Source organism: Pipistrellus hanaki (assembly GCF_964339955.1).
Source record: "Pipistrellus hanaki genome assembly, chromosome: 9".
Lineage (NCBI taxonomy): Eukaryota > Metazoa > Chordata > Mammalia > Chiroptera > Vespertilionidae > Pipistrellus > Pipistrellus hanaki.
This window is the reverse complement of record NC_140511.1, coordinates 22,207,543-22,221,278: the sequence shown is the minus strand read 5'-3', so window position 1 is coordinate 22,221,278 and position 13,736 is coordinate 22,207,543. Positions and strand designations below refer to the sequence as shown.

General features: G+C 40.0%; 1 protein-coding gene and 1 long non-coding RNA gene across 2 annotated transcripts in view; one reads left to right on the top strand and one right to left on the bottom strand.

Moving 5' to 3' along the window:
* Positions 1-13,736, top strand: part of ARHGAP42 (Rho GTPase activating protein 42) — a 229,340-nt gene that overhangs the window by 138,680 nt on the left and 76,924 nt on the right. The window lies entirely within an intron of this gene.
* LOC311627944 lies at positions 7-1,234 on the bottom strand. The gene is made up of 3 exons (XR_014795953.1): positions 1,066-1,234; positions 355-463; positions 7-217 (listed from the first exon to the last, which is right to left on the bottom strand). It is a non-coding gene; the product is annotated as an uncharacterized lncRNA (long non-coding RNA).

Genomic DNA, 13,736 nt, shown 5'->3' with positions numbered 1-13,736 from the left:
TTTTATTATTCCTCAGATATTCTCCTGGTAATTAAAGATGACATAATTTCAGATGTTAACATTTTGATATTAGAATGACCTTTTAAAAATTCTGTACGCCATTTTTAACTTTTGCACTGAGCCTATTACAAAGACCGGCATTTCTTTAAACATAAAAGACCTTCTTCTACTGAACAGAGAAAAAGTCAGCTTCAGTGAGTTCCTTCCATTACCGCAGCTGGAGAGAAGCATTTGAAGAGGGGTGAAGTTAGGGCAGAATTACGAGCTTTGCTCCTAACATCTATAAAATAAAAATTAGGCAGAGGGTATATTGAACATTCAGGCAGTTATTATCAAAAAACTTTTATTACTTACTAGAGGCCTGATGTACCAAATTCTTAAAAGGGTAGACCTTCCTTCCCCTGGCTGCTGGCACCGGGGACCCAGGCGTCACTCGCAGCCCTGGCTTCATCCGGAAGGTTGTCTGGGATGATGTCCAGTCTAATTAGCAAATTACACTTTTATTATTATAGATTGTGTTTTTTCACTATTAAATAAAACGTGTTTGTGGGGGAAAAAAATCTTGGACATGTTTATCAAGCCTTTCCAATGATCTTTAGTTGATTATGTCCCAATTAATAAAATTTCCCTGAGCTTAATATTTTTGAAATTTACTCGCACCTGTTTTCTTAGATCTACATTTTAACTACCTGCACAACATTATGTAAGGACATAAACTTTAGGGTTTCCAAAAACAGAACTCATCACTTCACCCATTCTTTCTCAAAATGTTTTGGTTTTCCATGTAGTCGGTGACATAGCCCTTTCCCATGCGGGCAGAACTCTCCATTCTAATGCAGAATTATTTTTTCTCCTTTCCACCTTCTCTTCCGTCTGAAATATTGAGATAGCTTACTCTTTGGTCTCCACACGCACATCCCAATCTGTCATCTACCTTCCTGTCTGTCATTCTTGGATAGTGATCTCTCTGAGAGACAGTTTTCTCCTGATAAGGAACGCACTCCACACTGCACCCATCTGCTGCGTTCATCATACCTCCCTCCTCTGGCACAGTTGCCTGCTCACCAGTCTCTGTCCATGGATTTGCCCAACCTTCCTCTCTCCCCGGAACATTCCTTCCCTGGTTGAGGTCATGCTGACTCTCCATGACTGATCACCCAGCACCAGAAAGAAGCCTCCCATATACAGGCCTCATTCGTTCCTCTCCCAGAATTGATATTCCCCCCTCATAGCATCCAGTAGTCCTAATGCTTGTTTCCTGTAAAAAGCTATCACAGTCTGCCCTCATTTAGTTTTTCATACATTTCTTCACTATTTATGGAAAATTATCAAGTCCAGGAGTAAGCAGGAACTATTTTTGCGTTAATTAATGCAGCAAATGTTTATCAATGTCCTGGCTGGCCTCCTTGCGACCATCCTGGTGTTTGAGATGAAGGGATTGCAACTGTACACAAGACAGGCATGCTCCCTGCACTCGTGTCCCTAATTATCTTTTGTGGAAAACAGACACCAAAGGAATTGCAAAGGCACTGATGTACAAGTGCAGGGTGCTTTCTGAGAGGGTAATGAATGGGACTGACCTTGTCCTGAGAACCAGGACATGCTTTCTGGAGGAGGGACTGGTTAAGCAGAGAAATACAGAAAGGAAGAGAAAGAAATAGCCAGCTGTGGGCATACAGGGGTGGGAAGGGGACAACCTTCCATACCTTCCTGAAGAAGGAACAAGGTGGTGGGGATGAATCGAGGCCCCGAAGGAGGAGAGAGGCCGGCATTTTAAAGGAAAAAGATCCAGTGTGTTCGGAATGTAGAGGACCATGGGAAGAATGGAGGACGGGTGCATTTTTAAATATTACTCTAGTTTCATGTCACGCATGGATTGGAGGAGGCGAGACTGCTTTTGTGAAAATCACTGTATGTCAGTGGCTTTAGATTCAGAAGGAGATAGTAGCGGTGGAGACCAGGGGCATATTTCAGGGGTACAATGGAAAGGGGGTAGGAAACAGGTTACACAGTTAGAAGTGAGGGACAGGGCGTTTCCGAGGTACCTCCCAGGGGTCTGGGTTGCACACTCCTGTGGTTTCGCAGCTACTTAGGGAGACAGGCAACGCTGATGTTTGGATGGCAGGATGGTGATTTGGGTGATTTTAGACATGACTTCGAGGTTCCTCTGAGACATCTCCACGTGGAGACATTGAGTTGTCAGGTGTGTAATCGGATTTGAATTAGAGATACACCTTTGGGAGTTATTGTTTTCTAGGTGGTAATTAAAGTCATTGGGGGTAGAATAGATCTCACTGGGAAAGAACAGAGTGAGAAGAGGACCTACAGTCTGTATAATCTGAAAACTCTCAACGTTAATGTTTGGAGAGAGAAAACTCTACGGTGAAAGGAAGGGACAGATGAAGGAAGAAAATAACAAGAATGTGGTATTCCAGATCAAGGAAGACTCTTTTCAGGAATAAAAGTAGCTGATCTCTATTGACACTTACATTGTAGTGATTTTCACTGAACTATTACGTCTGCAGCCTAATTAAATCCTCAAAGCAACTGTGTGTTACTCCTGTTTTACTGTAAGGAAAATGATGAGTGAGATTATGGATCTAAAGTCAAGCCTTTTTACTTCACAGCCTTGATTTACAATATTTCATTTCATTAATTTTTATAAAGCTTTATGAAAGAGCTTTGTGAAAAATCCTTTTTATAGTGCAGAATATTCCAAGTTTTCTGACCCACCTAAACAGTGTATTTCATTTGTGTATGGATCATTCTTTTTGTTGTTGCTGTTGTTTTTGTTGATCCTTACCCCAGGATATTTTTCCATTGATTTTTAGAGAGAGTGGAAGAGAGAAGGAGAGACAGAGAGAAACATCGATGTGAGAGAGAAGCATTGATTGGTTGCCTCCCGCATGCACCCCGATCAGGGCTAGGGATCCTGCAACCAAAATACGTGCCCTAGACTGGAATCAAACCTGGGACCCTTCAGTCTGCAGGCTGATGCTCTATCCACTGAGCCAAACCAGCTAGGGCTGGATTATTCTTATATGAATGTTTACATTAGCTATAGTTGTAGTTGAGTGAGCAATTACACCCATTTTATTTTTAAAACATCTTACTTCCTGGACAGACCAACTGAGAACACACAGTAGTGTACTATGCCTTTGCCCACTCATGAGAAGGTTAAACCTGTGGTTAAATGAATTCAAATGAGCATAAAGATTATGATTCATGGTCCTTTGGTGATGGCGATTCTGTGTATTTTATCTGGTGCTCTTAATGCTCAATTCTTTCTAAGCTGCTAAGTAGTTGTGCTTTAGTAAAGTGAATAAAGCAGAGGCATTTTCTTCAGACATATATGTTTGAGTCCTTTTCGTTTGGTATTGCAAAAACTTTGTGGTAGAAGTAGAAATCCTTGCAGAAAAAAAAAAAATTTTTTTTATATTGCTTTGCTCCCTGTTTTACTTAGGTATTTTCTCACTTGGTAAATAAAGCTAATTCTACAAGTGACACTCCGCTGCTTTCCACAGTCTTTAGAGCAAAGGTTCCCACAGCATGCTCAGGCCCACGAGCCAGCTGGAAGACAAGAGTGTCTATTAAGTTAAGTGTAGAATCTTCCACTGCAGTCAGCAACCTCCTTCGCTTGGTCCAAGTGGAAAACGCTGAGTCAAAGTGGCCCTCTCCTCGCAACCAGATGATCCCATTTAACTGGAGTGGATCAAGGCCATGCACCACAAAACGTTTCCTTTGTAGTGTGTTCTGCGGAGCTTTGAGACACCTGATACTTTGCTGTGGAGGCCCTGAGTGCGTTCCAGTGGAGCGGGAAAAGCACCAGGCATCTGTGAGAGGCATTAGGAAAGGTTAATGATGGGGTCGTGGAACTCAAGGACAGAGGCGGTGGGCCTGCTTTGTGAGCAGCTAAAGATTAGAAGAATGATCTATAAACAGTTGTCAAGAATGTATTTGTTTAAGCGTTCTGAGTCTATTGGTATTCGCAGAATGGAACTGCATTGCAGGCCTGGCCATTGCATGTGTCAGAGTGTGGGATGGAATGTTCGGTTTCTTTAATTTGGCCGAACTGAATTCTAGAAATGAGTGGAAGTGGAAGTGGGTATTCAGAGCTGTTAATTTCACAACTTTTCACAATATGAGTATATTGAGAGCAGCATTATAATAGAGCAGGATGAATTATTTCTTTCCCCACTTTTTGTATAAATTTCATTGATTATATGGGAATTCTCCTCCTTGCTCCCAGAGAGAATCAATTGTAAGTCCTATCTGCATTTTCCACACTTGTTTCATCACAAATTAACTCTTACCAACCAAAGACAAATCCATTATAGGTGTGTGTGTAAACATATATAGTTTCTCAAAAATGGCCCTAGCCAGTTTGGCTCAGTGGATAGAACATCAGCCTGCAGACTGAAGAGTCCAAGGTTTGATCCTAGCCAAGGGCACATGCCTGGTTACAGGCTCAATCCCCAATAGGGGACATGCTGGAGGCAGCTGATCAATGATTCTCTCTCATCAATGATGTTTCTCCCCCTTTTCCTTCCTCTCTGAAATCAATAAAGAATATATATATATATATATATATATATATATATATATATATATATATTAATGTATACACACACTTTTAATAATTCTAAAGGCAGTGCTTATTAAAATGCATTTCAGCCTTCCCTGGTTTGGCTCAGTGATTAGAGCGTCAGCTGGCAGACTGAAGGGTTGTGGGTTTGATTCCAGTCAAGGGCATATACTTCAGTTGCAGGCTCAATCCTGGATTCTGGGAGAGGCAACCAATTCATGTGTTTCTCTCACATCCATGTTTATATCTCTCTGTCTCTACCCCTCCCTTTCATTCTCTCTAAAAATGGGATAAATATTCTCAAGTGAAGATTAACAACAAAAAATGCATTTCATTTTCAAAACTGAGGTCTCAGCTAGTAAAGTATTTATGCATTTTGGGGGGACTCCCTGTACAAACCAGAAGACTAGGTATTTTAAGAGATAGAACTGACTTTCAGGAGACCAATGCTCATGTTCCATGTATAGATAGACTGGGCATGTGGGTGGCACAGTGAGGGCTAGAATGTAATTCCTCAGACCAGTGTCAACCTAAGAATGTTCAAATCTGCAGAAAATTTTTAAAAGAGTTTATTGAGCCAAATCGATGACATGCCAGAAATCAAGATCTCAAATGCTTCCCATAGTGACAGTTTGTAGTTTCTTTTATATATTTGGAATTAAGGCAGGAATGTAAGGCAGATTACATGAAGTTGGGTAAAGGCAAAGCAGAAAAATCTCTATGATAGGATTACAGGACAGTTAGCAGGATTTTTTGAGGGTGGTTATATTTCTGAGGGGTCTGAAAATGGCTTTTCAAAGGCATAGAAACAATGGACAGGGCAAGCTTAAGATGAAGATAGCCTTTTTATAGGCGTTGGGTGTGACTGCCCACCATGACTTGCCTCGTTAAGAATTTATGCCCAGCTTATCCTGTGAGGTTACTTTGGGTCACACAGCACCCAGTTTTCACCCACACCAGCAGTCTTTCACCTCCTCCAGGCTGTTCTTTAGAGTACTCCTTTGTTCTTTTTTGTTGTTAATCCTCTGCCAAAGATATTTTTCCATCGAGTTTTAAAAAGAGTGAAAGGGATGGGGAGAGACAGAGAGAAAAACATGGATGTGAGAGAGACACATCGATTGGTTGCCTCCTACTTGTACCCCGATGGGGGCCAGGGATCCAGCCTGCAACCAAGGTATGTGTCCTTGACCAGGAATGGAATCTGAGACCCTTCAGTCTGCAGTCTGATACTCTAATCACTAAGTCAAACTGCCTAGGGCCATTTTCTTTACATTTAGCAAAAAATGATTTAGTGTGAAATTTTTAAATTATAAAAAATTTTCAAATTTGTTCATACTTGCCCACTTTGAATCAAGTGAGGTTAGCATAGTACCGTTGATTTAAAAATTCCCACCACTCAGTAGGCTCTCACGACTGGTTTCATTAGAGATAAAAGAGGCTTGAGAAATACTGCCCATAAAAGTTAAAGGATACATTTTTATTTCTATGGGAAATGTTTTTCGAGACTGGTTTTCATCTTTAATTAGATCTCAAAAGAATCATATGAACATTCTTCTATATATTTTTTTTTGTGTGTGTGTGTGTTTAATCCTCACCCAAAGATATTTTTCCATTGAGTTATTATCATTATTATTATTTTAGAATGAGTGGAAGAGAGATGAAAGACAGAGAAATATTGATGTAAGAGAAACATATCAATTGGTTGCCTCCTGTATGAGCCCAGACAGGAGCCTGAGCGGGGGAGGTGCTGCCACCGAGATACATGCCCTTTACTGGAATCGAACCTAGGGCCCTTCGGTCTGCAGGCCGACACTCTACCCCCTGAGCCAAATTGGCTATGGCCCTTTATGGTTTTAATACAAAACTAAACAATATAATATTATTCGTTTCAGAATAGAACTTGATTCTCTTTACATTGATTTCATATTGAAGACTGTAATGGAACCTGATGATTTTTGTCTTTCTTTTTTTTTTCTTTCTGTCTATAGTAGAGTTTGGTTCTGTCTTTGAACATTTATTATTTTAAAACGTAATTTAGTATTTAGTATCTTAAAAAGTCTATGAAGCATTGTCACAGTTAATTTTTGGTATAGCCTTAGATTTCTTCATGTGCTAAGTGGCTGCACTCTAATTTGTTGTCTGAAACCTACAGATAATTTAGAGAGAACCTTGAAGGATTACAGATGTTTTACTTATTTCAAATGATAGCATTTTTGTCACTGAACTGAGTTAGTTACTTAATTTAATGGATAATACTTTGGATTCACCATCAGAACATTCAAAATAACATGGTTTGTAGGGTCAGCGTATGGAATGGTCACCATACTTTTCCTCCTGTTGGCAACAAGTCCTAAGAGAATAGTCAGGATTGGTTTTTCATGTGCTGCTGATGGGCACTGAGCTGAGTCTGTGTCTCCTGGACAGCTGCTGTCTAGCAAGGACTGTATTTGGGACTGAATTCTTTGGGCAAACTATAAGCTATTTAGTAGTTGTTTTGAAGCTGCTTGTTATTCCCTTTATTGTACATCCGGTCAATAGACCCTATTATGTTATACAGGGTTGCAGATTACTGATTTTTGTCATATGATTTTTTTAAACAATAATAATACTGCCCTTTATAATAGTTAACCAAGTACTGCCCTAAACATTTTACATGTAAATTCATTTAATCCTCATAACCAACATATCAGATAAGAAAACTGTTAAATTCACTTGGTAGATAGGACCAGAGACAAAGAAGCATTTCTATTAAGTGGGTCTGAGCTCTCCACAAAATTGTATCTTTTTTTTTTTTTAAGATTTACTTCTGTCCTTTTCAGGCTGGAGAGACTAATGTTCCCATCTGTGAATTCAGCTGTTACTGAGTTCCAAAGGAAGATGGCACAGGAGAGAGGGAATCCACTGACCTGTGTGGTAGTAATAGTTTGAGCACCAGCACCAGCTCAGAGCATGCAGTTCAGTAAAGGACCTAGGTGACCTTTCTCTTTTTCCTCAGAATGGCTTTCCACACTGCACAGTGGAAGGCATCCTTTGTTTCTTGAGCTGAGAATGTTCATTTCTCCGTTTTAAGACCAGGATCCGCAAACTGGAGGTCCACCATGTTTAGAAAAGAAAAGACTGTAGACTCTCCTGTCTTCTCCTATTATTCCTGTCTCAGGTTTGGCTTTTCAGGAAGTTACCTGTTTTTGTGTGGCCCATGAACTATGAATGGTTTTTACATTTCTTAGTTATGAGTGTTGATGACTTGCCTTCCTACATTGGGAAATTACAGAATTTATAGTAAGATTAAGTTGGCTGTGACCTTGAACAGATTGATAGCTGAAAGTCATACTTGTAACATAAACACCAAAATTTTTTATGTCCAATATTTGTATCTTCATGGAAATCTTTTACCTTTGAAGCCAATGATATTCTCAGTTTAGGGCTATGGTTTTGCAAACAAGAAGTTTAGAAGAAGGGGATACACACACACACACACACACACACACACACACACACACACCTCTTAAGCAGACTATAAGTATCTATTTAAGACAAGGTCACATAAAAACCACTTTCCAATTAAATGCTTTTGTTTAGGTTTCAAATTGCACCATGAACTCCAAAATGTGGACAGCCCAACAATATTAATTTAAATAAGAATGTGCTACATCTCATCATAGATTTCCCTTTCTTTTGTCCGTGTGCCATGGTTTCTACACTATAAAAGCAATCAATTAATAAAGGAAAAATTACTTTGTTGGTTTTTTTTTTTTTTTTTTTTTTAGAAAGTGTAGATGACTCATTTGTTAGCCAACATTATTGAAATTTGTGGATGATTGCATAGACTAAGTGCTAGATCACTAGAAGTACGTTTGAAAAGTCTATTGAGAGAAGTAAGGTAACTCTGCCATTTTTATTCACAAGAGTAAACATCTCTCATTTGCCTTATTAATATAATAGGTTTGGCTTAACACAGCATCTTACCCTATGGCCATTAGAGTACATTTTTCATCCTTCTCTTTTACATGTACTCAGTAATAATCCGAAGCCAAACTGAATGCTCTCTGGAGACCATACAGCCCACGTCTCCATTGAGTGCCTGGTGATTTACTGACTCTGAATTAGAGAGATGACCTCTACAATTACTGTAGAAAACCCAGGAAGAAGTGAAGTGAGCTCACTGTAGAAAGATTTCAAGCGTTGAAAAAACTTGCCTTATTTGGTAAATGTGGTTTAACTGGTCCCAGCTGGTAATGCTGGTCAAGTCATTGTGAGTGTGGTACTGTCTCTTTAAGCCAAATTCTGGTATTTTTTTATCCATTAGAATTAGTGTTAAATGGCATTTGTTTAGATTTTCTTGCTGTTTCATGGACTAAATAAAATCTGAAAGGACAGTATTCCATTTTGAAAATTAAAGCTCAAATGCATTGACATGAAAAACGTTCTGTTTGTATTTTCTGGTTTATTATGTTGTTTATTCGATTTAACCTTTGGGGGATTTGGGGTTAATTTATTCCTTGAAGAACAAGACTACTTTGGAAAGCACACTCATACTTACTTTTTAGCTTTTATATAGTTTTATTTATGCTTTCATAAGTTTACTCTGTACATTAGAATTTTAGAATAGAATCTGTTAATGACATTTTGTTATTGCTAAGTTGCACTTCATGTTGTTGATGAGAGAATGTTTAAACCTATAAAAAAAAATGTTAGTTTATTTGAGCCAAATTTTGAGGACATACCAGAGGCAAGATCTCATGGATTGAGAAAATGTTCCAGAGAATGGCAGTTTCGCGGTTTCTTTTATACATTTAGAATCAAAGAAGAAAACAGGTAAGATACATGAAATTCATTGATAAGGAGGTGAGAGAGAGCAAACTGGGGACATTTGTAGGGGTGGATAAAAAGCAAAATGGAGAGGCACTTAGTTTCCATTGGTAGGTATAGGACAGTTAACATTTACAGTAAATAGAGCTGGTATGTGAGCAACAAGATAACCATGAATAGTTTTTAGGTCTCCCGTTCTGGTGGTCTTGTGCTGGTGGTTATGCCTCCAAGAGTTCTGGGGAAGAGATTACTCTGACATTTCAAAGGTATGCTCTCCTAGCTGTGTAAGGACAGCAGACAGACAGGGCTCTCTTAGCCCAGATTGACATTTGCTAAGGAAACCATAGGCGTGGGGCATGACTACCCACCGTGACCTGCCCAGGCAGGAATTTGTGGTCAGACCATCCTCTGTGGTTACTGAGTTTGTCCAGCCTGCCAGTTAGCCCCCTGAGCTTTTCAGGTTTGCTTCATAGCCCCTTTTTTCGTCCTTCATGTTTGGAAAAGAAAAGACTGGAGACTCTCATGGCTTCTCCTATTATTCCTGTCTCAGGTTTGGCTTTTCAGAGAGTCGCCTGTTTTTGGAGGCTTTCCAGTCCAACAGGCTTTGGTCTGCCAGTGAGAGCTTGATGACTTCAGGATAGTTCCTTAACTTTCATTACAGTGAGCAGGTGACAATGTGTGCTTTGCGAGAGTAAACATATGTGTGTGAAAGTGCCCAGTGCAAACGATAATAAATGTCAATTTTCCATTCATTCACTTCCAACAGTAGACAAATTCCAGCTTTTCCTTAGCCCTGCTTTTGGAATATATTTAGGTAACCGGCTTGATCCTCTCTGTCCCTGTCATCAGTTTTTCTTGTGGTAGCAGGAGAGAAGGATCCTCCATATTCTTTTTTTAATTTTTATTTTTTTAAATATACTTTATTGATATTTTTTACAGAGAGGAAGGCAGAGAAATAGAGAGCTAGAAACATCCATGAGAGAGAAACATCAATCAGCTGCCTCTTGCACCCTCCCTACTAGGAATGTGCCCGCAACCAAGGTACATGCCCTTGACCGGAATCAAACCTGGGACCCTTCAATCCACAGGTCGAGGCTCTATCCACTAAGCCAAACTGGTTTTTGGCAGGTCCTCCATATTCTTATTATTTGAAACAAACTCCTGCAGCATCAACTAGGAACTTATTTGAAATGCAGCCTCTTTGGTCCCACCCCAGACTTACTGAGTCCATTGCTTCATTTTCTCCAGAGACCTGATCAATTCAGATGCACAATAAAGCTTGAAAAGCACTGTTCTGTATCACTTTCTTGGATCCACAGCTCTGAGGGGGACTGTGGGGGATCATCCCTGGGTGGTACTTGCCTGACTCCGGAGGGGTGACTCGTGATGACTGCTCTCTTTATCTGTGCTTAACTGTCAGGCAGTTCCCCACAGATGGGACCTTCTCTGCCTATGCCATGGTCCTCTCTGAGTGGGTTGTAACTCCTCAGAAATAGTCATTGCTCCTCAGTGTTGCTGTGGGTTTCTTCCTGGGATGGAGAATACAGAATTTAGTATCACAAGCAATACAGTATAATGTTGGAATTAACATTTCCTGTCTGTTTGCTCATTAATAGCAAAACTCTGAAGACTGGATGCCTTATTTTGAAAAAAATACATGAAAAATTTGTTAATAAAAATACTTTTTCATGCCGAAACTGGTTTGGCTCAGTGGATAGAGCGTCGGCCTGCGGACTGAATGGTCCCAGGTTCAATTCCGGTCAAGGGCATGTACCTTGGTTGTGGGGTGTGCAAGAGGCAGCTGATCGATGTTTCTCTCTCATTGATGTTTCTAATTCTCTATTCCTCTTTCTTCCTCTCTGTGAAAAATCAATAAGATATATTTAAAAAAAACAAAACAAAAAAAACCTTTTCAGCCTTGGCTGGTTTGGCTCAGTGGATAGAGCGTCGGCCTGTGAACTGAAGGGTTCTAGGTTCGATTCTGGTCAGGGGCACATGCCTGAGTTGCAGGCTCGATCACCAGTAGGGGGCGTGCAGGAAGCAGTTGATCAATGATTCTCTCTCATCATTGATGTTTCTATCCCTCTTTCTCCATTGCCCTTCTTTTCTAAAATCAATAAAAAATATTTTTTAAAAATACTTATTCAGGCTGGAAGAAGGGGATCTCTCTGAGAAGGAAGGGGAGAGCCCCCGGTGGATCTTAATGGCGTGCATGACTAACCCCAGAGCTGCGTCTTCTCAGAATGCAGTGTGTTCTTAGGAGCTAATATCCAGGATAGTGCATCACGTATGGACAATACTGAACATTTTGATGCGAACAATTTAACACTGTGACAATAGTGTATGTGCATGGTTTTCATTCATAAAATGCATCTCATCAGTAATGTTACCTTAGGTATCACCAGGCTGAGGACTTGGATGGTAGATATTTCCATCCCTGCACTTCCCCTTTTGTTTTATTCACTTCTAGTATGTGGCCATGCCATTCTATGTGGTCTTTGCACTATCCTCATTGTAGACTAAAAGGGATGGTTTACTTTCTTGATCAGAACATAAAAACCGACCCCCCTGGGGTTTGTATTAGTTGGTTTTCTCTAGTTACTATAAATTGTTCCAGTTACCATTTCAGGAAAACATAAAACAATAGTAAAATTAAAACTTCAAACTAGTTTTCAAAGCAGTGACGCTTTTGTTGTTAATGGCTGTGGTTTAACATAAGCCACATCAGTCCTTTTACTCCTTACTATCCCCAAATCCAGCCCAAGGCCCTGGTGCCGCGTTCTTTCTTCCACTCTTTCGTGTTTATTTTCAAGGGATCAACATTTAGGAGCTAGGAATTCATTTTCATAAACAACCTAATAAGCCTCATCAACTCAGAAGACGTTGAAAAAAATAATTTAATGCTAGCTCGCAAATTGTTACAAAAATGTCAGATGGGAGCCAGAATGGAATCGCTTGATGGTGAAGCCACAAGGATGAGAATGTCACCGGTGAAGGGAAACAGAGCTGCTGGGCTTTGCAGTTTCTGCCCCCCTGTTTGACCTCCCTCAGTTTTTCTTCACCCATGATGCCTTTACTGTAGTGACATGTATTGTTCACATTTCAGAGCACTTCTAAATCCTTCCTAGGCACTCTCCTCTAGAGAAGTAATCATGAGACAAAACAATTTCTGAGTTGGGGAGAGAGTTGGAGTTTTGCTATGGATACAAAGGGAGCTGAATTCAACTGCAAGGCCCGTCCCAGAAAGAAGGCTAAACAACAATCACTCTTGAAAACGCCAGAGTAGGTAGAGAGTATGGGTGGCCACATCAGGGAAAAGTAGGAAATTTGGGGATTACGTATCCTGATAAGTGTCATTGCACATCCCAGTTCTTCCTGTCTGCTCCTGCCTGGCCATGAGCCTGAGATGTGGGTGCAGGTGTGGCTTACCTTGGGAACATTTACTACTTCATTGAGTCTGTGGCACATACCCAGTTGCCCTATGAGATCTGGCAGCACTCAAAGATGGCTTGGTTTGGTCATACATGAGGGAGAATTTATCTGATACCGGCGCTTTTCCTCTTCTATAGCCATTTTCCTTTATGCCTGACAAGACACAGGGCAAGTCAAGGTGAGCAGCCCAAAGATTGGCTTATTGCATTTCATTACCTCGATTGCCACCAGAGAGTTTCGGGAGCCACATGTATTGGTTATGCTGTACTGAGTTGATTTCCTATAGAATCTTACAGGACCTTTAATGACAATAGTTTTCTTGGGTTACTTATATAGCACTTGTCCTGCTGTCTGAAACTTGTAGAAAGCAAGAGTTCAATTCCATTTATCATGGAATTGGTTTGAATGAATCACATTATTTTCACTACAATATCAGGAACCTTTATTCTGTCTTCCACTTTATTGTCCTTTTTTTAATTTAAAAATACTCTTTATTTGCTTTTGAGCCTCTATTTAAATTTGAAATTGGCTCTGAAGTCCAATTTACAATTTTATTTATTTATTTATTTTTTTGGCATAACTACATTTCTAAAAACTTGCCTTAGCCGGTTTTGCTCAGTGGATAGAGTGTCGGCCTGCAGATTGAAGGGTCCCAGGTTCTATTTCTGTCAAAGGCAGATACCTCGGTTGCAGGCTCCTACGTGGCTCAGGCCCTGGTCAGGGCACATGCAGGAGGCAATCAATAGATACCTTTCTCTCACATCCGTTTTTCTCTGTCTTTCCGGCCCTCATCCATTCTCTTTAAAAATCAATGAAAAAATATCATCAGGTGAAGATTAAAAACTTATTTAAAACGGTTTTGTTATAGACTTATCCTATATAAATGCTTGGATCAATTTTAAGAGAAAAA